This window comes from Sapajus apella, unplaced genomic scaffold, assembly GCF_009761245.1.
Source record: "Sapajus apella isolate SASKATOON/1434 unplaced genomic scaffold, GSC_monkey_1.0 scaffold133, whole genome shotgun sequence".
In the NCBI taxonomy this organism is placed as follows: Eukaryota; Metazoa; Chordata; class Mammalia; order Primates; family Cebidae; genus Sapajus; species Sapajus apella.
Window position 1 is genome coordinate 698,669 of NW_022437073.1, and position 8,266 is coordinate 706,934.

Genomic DNA, 8,266 nt, shown 5'->3' on the forward strand with positions numbered 1-8,266 from the left:
AGACGGGGTTTCACCATGTTGACCAGGATGGTCTCGATCTCTTGACCTCGTGATCCACCCGCCTCGGCCTCCCAAAGTGCTGGGATTGCAGGCTTGAGCCACCGCGCCCGGCCGACATTCTGCATTTCTAACAAGCTCCAGATGATACAAATGCTCTTGGTTAGCCAACTACACTTTGATTAGTAAGCTCAGGATAAAGATCTAAAAATGGAACTGTTAAAACAGGGGTTATGTTTATCTTCAAGTTTACTCTAGATAATACTAGATTGTTTTCCAATGTGATTTAACAAACTACATGCCTAGCTGTTGTATGTTTATTGTTCTTCATTTAATATTGTCAGACTTAAAAGTTTTCCCCCAATCTAGTAATTATAAAATGGTGTTATAATCTTAATTTGAATTTCCCTGATTATTAATAAAGTTGAGCATGTTTCTACATGTTTATTAGCCATTCTTAGAATGCCTGCTCAATTGCTGTTATTTCTAAGATGGTTGTCTGTGTTACTTTCTATAATGTGGGATGGAATAAGATGAAACAATTTATCCTTAAGAAAATGACTGGGGGGCGGGCATGGTGACTCTGTAATCCCAGCACTTTGGGAGGCCAAGGCAGGAGGATCATGTGAGCTCAGTAGTTTTCGACCAACTTGGGCAACAAGGCAAAACCCCATCTAAAAAAATTAGCTGGGGGTAGTGGTGCATGCCTGTAGTCCCAGAGACTGAGCAAGAGGATCACTTGAGCTCTGGAGCTCCAGGCTGCGGTGAGTTATGGAGTTATGATCACAGCACTGTACTCCAGCCTAGACAACAGGGCAAGAACCTGTCTCAATAAATAAATAAATAAATAAAGAATATGACTGTGGCTTCATTAAATTAACACCCTCCTCTATTCAAAGGAATTCTCCAGAAAGAGTGAAGTTTACCAAAATGCAACATAGCTAATTAATGAAGGTCTTAGATTACTTGTTTGGCTCCTGGGTATGACTTGACTGGTGTAGAAAAATCTGAGGATGATCTTCTGAATTCTGCTCTGAATTCTAAATGTTCAGGAGATAAATATAGCCCAGAGTCAGCCCCTGCTTTGGCCATTACCTGAAAATATACCAACATGTGGTTGCCTGAGCTATTGTAGTTTAACTATTTATGAATTTTGAGGACTTTTAATAGCTTAAGTATTTAAGTATCATTACTTATTTAGAAATTGTTTCAATATACGCTTAATCAAATATGTTAATATAGGGCTGTATGTATTGTATAAAATATAGATATATATTTTGTTTAATATCGATAGTTTGTATTTGTAGTGATTCATTAAAAGAGTTTGAACTATATATAGATCTGCCTCTTTTTTTGCCTATCATTGGCAAGTTTCAGTTTTCTTGCGTACAGGATGATATTGACATTAACAATACCTTCCCTACCATCTTCAATATACTTTCAGGAATATTTCGAGGATCAAAGGAATTCAAGTGTCTTGATACTACTTTATATGATGAAAGATCCTATATAAATATAGTTTTAATATACTGGATGACTTATCAAGAAAACAAACAACAAATGTTGGCAAGGATATAGGAAAATAAAACTCTTGTACACTGCTGGTGGGAATATTTGTAAATTGGTATAGCCATCATGGAAAATTGAAGTTCTTCAAGAAATTAAAAATAGAACTACCATATGATTCAGCAATTCCTCTGTGAGCATAAACCCAAGGGAAATAAAATCAATATCTTGTAAAGATACCTGCAGCATTATTCACAATAGCTAAGATATGCAAACAACCTAAGTGTCTATTGATGAATGCATCAACAAAGAAATTGTGACTCATGTAAAAGAATTTTTTTTTAATAAAATAAAATGCTTGCCTATGCATTTTGCCCATTTCCCTCTATAATATGTACATCATTTGCTTGTTGACTAGTTTAGGAGTTCCTTAAATATTCTGGATTCTAATCCTTTTAATTTTTTCTATGTGTTGCTAATACTTTCTTCTAGTTTGTGACATGTCTTTGCTTGCTTTTTTGAAAGAGTCCTTTGATGCACAGAGTTTTTCATTTTAATGTAGTTAAATATGCTAATATTTTCTTTTTTTGAGACAGGGCCTCACTTTGTCACCTAGACTGGAATGCAGAGTCGTAATTACAGCTCACTGCAGCCTTGAACTTGGGCCTCTGCAGTCCTCTCGCCTCTGCCTCCCTAGTAGCTTAGACCACAGGTGCACAGAGCCACACGCAGCTAATTTTTTTAAAAATTTGTTTTGTAGAGGCGGGGTCTCACCATGCTGCCCAGGTTGGTATCAAACTTGTGGGCTCAAGCGATCCTCATACCTTGGCCTCCCAAAATGCTGGAATTTCAGGTCTGAGCCACCGTTCACAGCCCAAAAGTATTTATCTTTTGTTTATAGTTAGTGCTTTTTGTGTCTTGAGAAATACATCCCACCTGGTACAGTAGCTTACACCTATAATCCCAACACTCTGGGAGGCTGAAGTTGGTGGATCGCTTGAGCCCAGGAGTTCAAGACCAGACTGGGCATAATGGCGAGACCCCATCTCTACAAAAAGTACAAAAATTAGATAGGTGTGGTGGTATATGCCTGTAGTCTCAGCTACTCTAGAGGCTGAGATGGGAGGATCGCTTGAGCTTGGGTGGTTGAGGCTACAGTGAGCCATGATTGCACCACTGCACTCCAGCCTGGGTGACAAAGCAAGTCCCTGTCTCAAAAAATAAAAAAAGGAAAAAGAAATACTTTACAATCCAAAGGTCCTAAAAGTAGTCTTCTGTATTTCCTTCACATGTCTTTTCTTTCTTTTCTTTTTTTAATATGATTGCTATCTCAATTAAAAAATTTGAAATATACCAAAAATCACTAAATTTTATACTTTAAAAGGGTGAATTTAAGGTATATGATTGCTATCTCAATTTGAAATAGCAACTATTCTGCAACTATTACCACTATCTAATTCTAGAACATTTACATCACCCCCCGCCAAAATAAACCTCACACCCATTAGCAATCACTTTCCATTCTGAGTGTGCACCCATAGCCCTTGACAACCACTAATTTACATTGCCTGAGTAGCAATAAAGCTGTTTATTCTAGACATTTCATATACATTGAATGATACAATATGTGATCTCTTGTGACTGGCTTCTTCACTTAGCTTCTTTCGCTTATGTTTTCAAGGTTCATCTATATTGCAGCATGTATCGTATCAGTCTTCATTTTTTTCATGGCTGAACAATACTTCATTGTAGGGATATACTTTATTTTTTGTTTATATACACATCAGTTGACAGACACTGTTAAAGATAAAAATAAAAATGGGCCAGGTGTGGTGGCCCACCACCTGTAGTCTCAGTGGTTTGGGAGACTGAGGGGGGAGAATCACTTGAGCCCAGGAGTGAGCCCAGGACACCAGCCTGAGCAACATGGCGAAACCCTGTCTCTACAAAAAATGTAAAAATTAGCAAGGCATGGTGGCATGTGCCTGTAGTCCCAGCTCCTCAGGAGGTGGAGGTTGCAGTGAGCCGAGACTGCACCACTGCATTCCAGCTTGGACAACAGAGCAAGACTCCATTTCAAAAAAAAAAGTTTTCCCATGTTGACCAGTCTGGTCTCGAACTCCTGATCTCAAGTGATCTGCCCACCTTGGCCTCCCAAAGGGCATGAGCCACTGAACTTGGCCTTTCTCTTTTCCTAATAGAAATATTTAGTGATATAAACTTCTGTTAATTACATACTAGTTTCATTATAATCCATAGATTTTGATTCATAGAACTTTCACTTATTTACTTTTAAGTATTTTTATAACTTTCTATTATTTATTATTTCACCCATGTATTATATAGAAGTATTATACATTTCCCAACATTTAGTTTTTTAGTTTTTTTTTTTTTTAGTTATCTTTTTTAGAATTAATTTCTGCCAGGCGTGGTGGCTCAAGCCTGTAATCCCAGCATTTTGGGAGGCCGAGGCGGGTGGATCACGAGGTCAAGAGATCAAGACCATCCTGGTCAACATGGTGAAACCCCGTCTCTACTAAAACTACAAAAAATTAGCTGGGCATGGTGGTGCGTGCCTGTAATCCCAGCTACTTAGGAGGCTGAGGCAGGAGAATTGCCTGAACCCAGGAAGCAGAGGTTGCAGTGAGCCGAGATCGCGCCATTGCACTCCAGCCTGGGTATCATGAGTGAAACTCCATCTCAAAAAAAAACAAAAAAGAAAAAACAAAAAAAAAAAAAGAAGAATTAATTTCTAACATAATTTTTGGTCAGGGAATATCAACTGTATGATACAAAATCTTTGCAGTCTTTTGAGACTTGCTTTATAGCTTTGTCTTATTTTTTTATTTTTTGAGACAGGGTGTCACTCTGTCACCCAGGCTGTAGTGCAGTGGCATGGTCACAATTCACTGCAGGCTCAACCTCCTGGGCTTGTGATCCTCCCGCCTTAACCTCCCAAGTAGCTGCAACCACAGGTGCATGCCACCACACCTGGCTAAATTTTTGGGATTTTTATAGAGACGAGGTCTCACTAGGCTGGTCCTGAACTCCTGGGCTCAAGTGATCCTCCTGCCTTGGCCTCCCAAAGTGTTAGGATTACAGGCCCACGTAGCTTTGTCATTCTTTATAAAAGTTTCATGAGTTCTGGAGGAAAGCATGTAATATATAACAATTGAAGGTTTTATTATTTATTTATTTATTTATTTATTTATTTTTTAAGACCGTGTTTCACCATGTTGGTCAGGCTGGTCTTGAACTCTCGACCTCAGGTGACCTGCCCGCCTTGGCCTCCAAAGTGCTTGGATTACAGGCATGAGCCACCATGCCTGGCCTAAAGGTTTTATATGTACATATATATACGGTCAATTATGTATATATATAATTGTCCTTAGATCAAGTTTATTAGCTGTTTTATTAGTTTTCTTGTTTTTCCTAAATTTTCATTTGCTTGATCTACAAATAATTGAGCTAAACTTTCAGTGTAGTGGTGGATTTACCAGTTTCTTAAATGCCTGACTTAACATATTTTGAAGCTATTTATTACACACAAAGGTTTGAATAACTTATTTTCCTGGTGACCGCAATTTTTATTATTTTGTAGTGACTCTTTTTGGTCAATGATAGTGCTCTTTGTTTGAAAGTCTAATTTGTCACTAATATAGGTATACCACTTTCATTTTTTTGGCATTTATGTGGTGTATCTTTTCCTTCTTTTTATTTTCAACTCCTTATTATCCTTAAAGTTTTTGGTGCATCTCTTGTTAATCGCACTTTTTTTTTTCGATCAATCTCTGGCTTTTAAATTTTTTTAATTTATGGGTAGGTGTCATGCAACAATCTCTGGCTTTTCATTAGGAAATTTATTTACTTTCATTGTTACTATTGATATATATGAATTTATTTCTATTTTGTTACTTTAGTGCTTTCTTTCCATCCTGTTGTTTATGCTGATTATGGTATTAGTTTTTTGCTTAATGTGTATTTTCTTGTTAGTCCATTTTTTCCTTTGGCTGGATTAGAAGTTACATACTTTCATGGTTATCCTTGAAACTTTACCTTACCTACTTATGCTAAATCTTGAATTATGTCAACTGTATTAATTGATATCTTAATTACAAAGAGAGACCTTAGGATTCTTTAACTTTTGTCATCCACCTCGTCTTACGTACTTTTGTTGTCTGGTGTTGTTTTAGGTAATGTTTGCTTAGATTCAACTATGTGTTTACAGTTTTTTCGCTCATCACTTCTTCTATTTCAGACTCTTCTTCTGAAGTAATTTTTCTTTCTGAAGTACATCCTTTAGAAAGTATAGGTAAATGTTTTTTTTTTTTTTTTTTTTTTTTTTTTTTTTTTGAGACGGAGTTTCGCTCTTGTTACCCAGCCTGGAGTGCAATGGCGCGATCTCGGCTCACCGCAACCTCCGCCTCCTGGGTTCAGGCAATTCTCCTGCCTCAGCCTCCTGAGTAGCTGGGATTACAGGCACGCGCCACCATACCTAGCTAATTTTTTTTTTTGTAGTTTTAGTAGAGACGGGGTTTCACCATGTTGACCAGGATGGTCTCGATCTCTTGACCTCGTGATCCACCCGCCTCGGCCTCCCAAAGTGCTGGGATTACAGGCGTGAGCCACCGCGCCCGGCATAGTATAGGTAAATGTTAAACTCAGTTTCCACGTATCTGGAAATTATTTTATTTCTATACTTCCCTATAATTCTTGAAAGGTAATTGTGCTGACTGCCCAATTCTAAGTTGATGGTTATTTTCTCTCAGCACTCTGAAGGTACAATTCTACTGTCTTTCTGACTTCCATTGTTCTATTGAGGACTCTGTTATTGGTCTAACTGTCATTTGTTATTAAACTAACCCAGGATTTAACCCAACTCTGCCACTTTCTTGTTCTGTCATCTTAGCATGTCACTTCAATTACCTGGGCCTCAGTCCCTCATTGACCAAAGAGAGATGAGAACATCAACCTCACAGCTTTGTAATGAACATTAAGACAGATCACATATATGAAAGCACTACACGAGTGCTTATTATTACCACAATTTGCTCATGTCTACATTATATCACCATCTTGTTCTTTTCTCCCTACCACTGGAAGTAGTCAGAATGGGGCAAATGGGTCATAGCAAGGAATTAATAGCCAAAGTTAGACATAAAAAGGCAAGGCTTCTTCTGGGAAGGTTAAGTTTCTGTAACAGGAATCTAAGATGTCAGATAGTACAGCTTTTTCATATTCCATCGCTACCATCGTTGCCTTACTTCAGCTTCTCATTATCTCTTGCTGGATAATTGCATCATTGGCATTTCTCCTTTCAGGCTCTTAAGCCTCTTATTCATCCTCCTCATAGTACCAAAGCCTTCATTCTAAAATGCAAATATGATGGCTTCCCTGATTAATACCTTATGGCAAATTCCAGATTTGGTTAAGTACCTAGTCTGTGTGTTCTGCAAAACATTCTCTGTCACAAAAGCAGCAGTGTTGGGATTACCAGACAGTGGTGTTCACATCAGACCACCCAGGTTCACATCCCAGTCTTCTGGTTAAAATTGTGTGAATTTGTAGCAAATTAACACAGGAAGCTGTAAAACAGTTAAAACAGTCAGCACTTCATCATGTTGTGAATGCATGCAGTGCACAATACCTAAGTGCTCAGTAAATGTTGCCTGTTATTGTTATAGGATATTATTAATATATTGTAATTGTCCCCATAAACTGTAATATAAATACAGCACATGTTATTACCGAGGGTGACATTGTAATTGATAACGTCTCAGTCTCTCCATTATACCTCCAATAACTTAAGGGATAGAAGCTGACTTACTCAAACTTGCTTCCTTAGAGGCTTACATAGTTTTTGGTACTCAATCTTGTTGGAATTGAGCCCCAGACAGAACCGAGAAGCTGGCTGTTGCTTCCGCCCTCGACTGAGGTGAATTGTTAGCGCGCTGTTCCTCGGAGTCAAGAACTTGCATTCATTCTCAAGCAAAATGGCATAACTTTGGCCTTTCAAAGTATTAAACTAGTGATTCTGTCTTGCCCGCCCCTCAAATAAATGGCGTGTCGCCCTAGAAACACAGATAACACTCTCCGCACACACAAACACGCACCCCGCGAGGAACGAAAGGCTGAGAGTATAAATGCACCAGGGCGCACACACTTCGAGGGACAGGCACAGTGAAGGCAAATCCAGCCAGAGAGAAGGTGGTCGGTGCATCGCAGGGTCTGGATCTTTCTCTAAAAGTCGGCACCTCGGGGTATGCCAGGATCTTCCGGAAAACAGAAACACATATTTACCCACAAAACAAAGATAAAAGGCCGGGCGCGGTGGCTCACGCCTGTAATACCAGCACTTTGGGAGGCCGAGGCGGGTGGATCACGAGGTCAAGAGATCGAGACCATCCTGGTCAACGTGGTGAAACCCCGTCTCTACTAAAAACTACAAAAAATCATCTGGGCATGGTGGCGCGTGCCTGTAATCCCAGCTACTCAGGAGGCTGAGGCAGGAGAATTGCCTGAACCCAGGAGGCGGAGGTTGCGGTGAGCCGAGATCGCGCCATTGCACTCCAGCCTGGGTAACAAGAGCGAAGCTCCATCTCAAAAAAAAAAAAACAACAACAACAACAAAAAACAAAGATAAAGCACAAGCCTGCGGGATAACTGGAGGATGTGGTTACAGTTGAGACTTTCTGCAACCTGCAGATTTTACTGTGTCCAAGGCACAAGTCTGTCAGGGATCCTGGGCACCTCCGCAACCACC

General features: G+C 39.3%; 1 protein-coding gene across 1 annotated transcript in view; it reads right to left on the reverse strand.

The window, feature by feature from the left end:
• The window catches only part of DBT (dihydrolipoamide branched chain transacylase E2), a 55,807-nt gene extending 48,878 nt beyond the window's left edge, over window positions 1–6,929 (reverse strand). The window contains exon 1 of the mRNA XM_032262953.1: window positions 6,909–6,929. The gene's annotated coding sequence lies outside the window, so the exon portion shown is untranslated. The remainder of the gene's footprint in view (window positions 1–6,908) is intronic.
• Window positions 6,930–8,266: the final 1,337 nt, after the last annotated feature.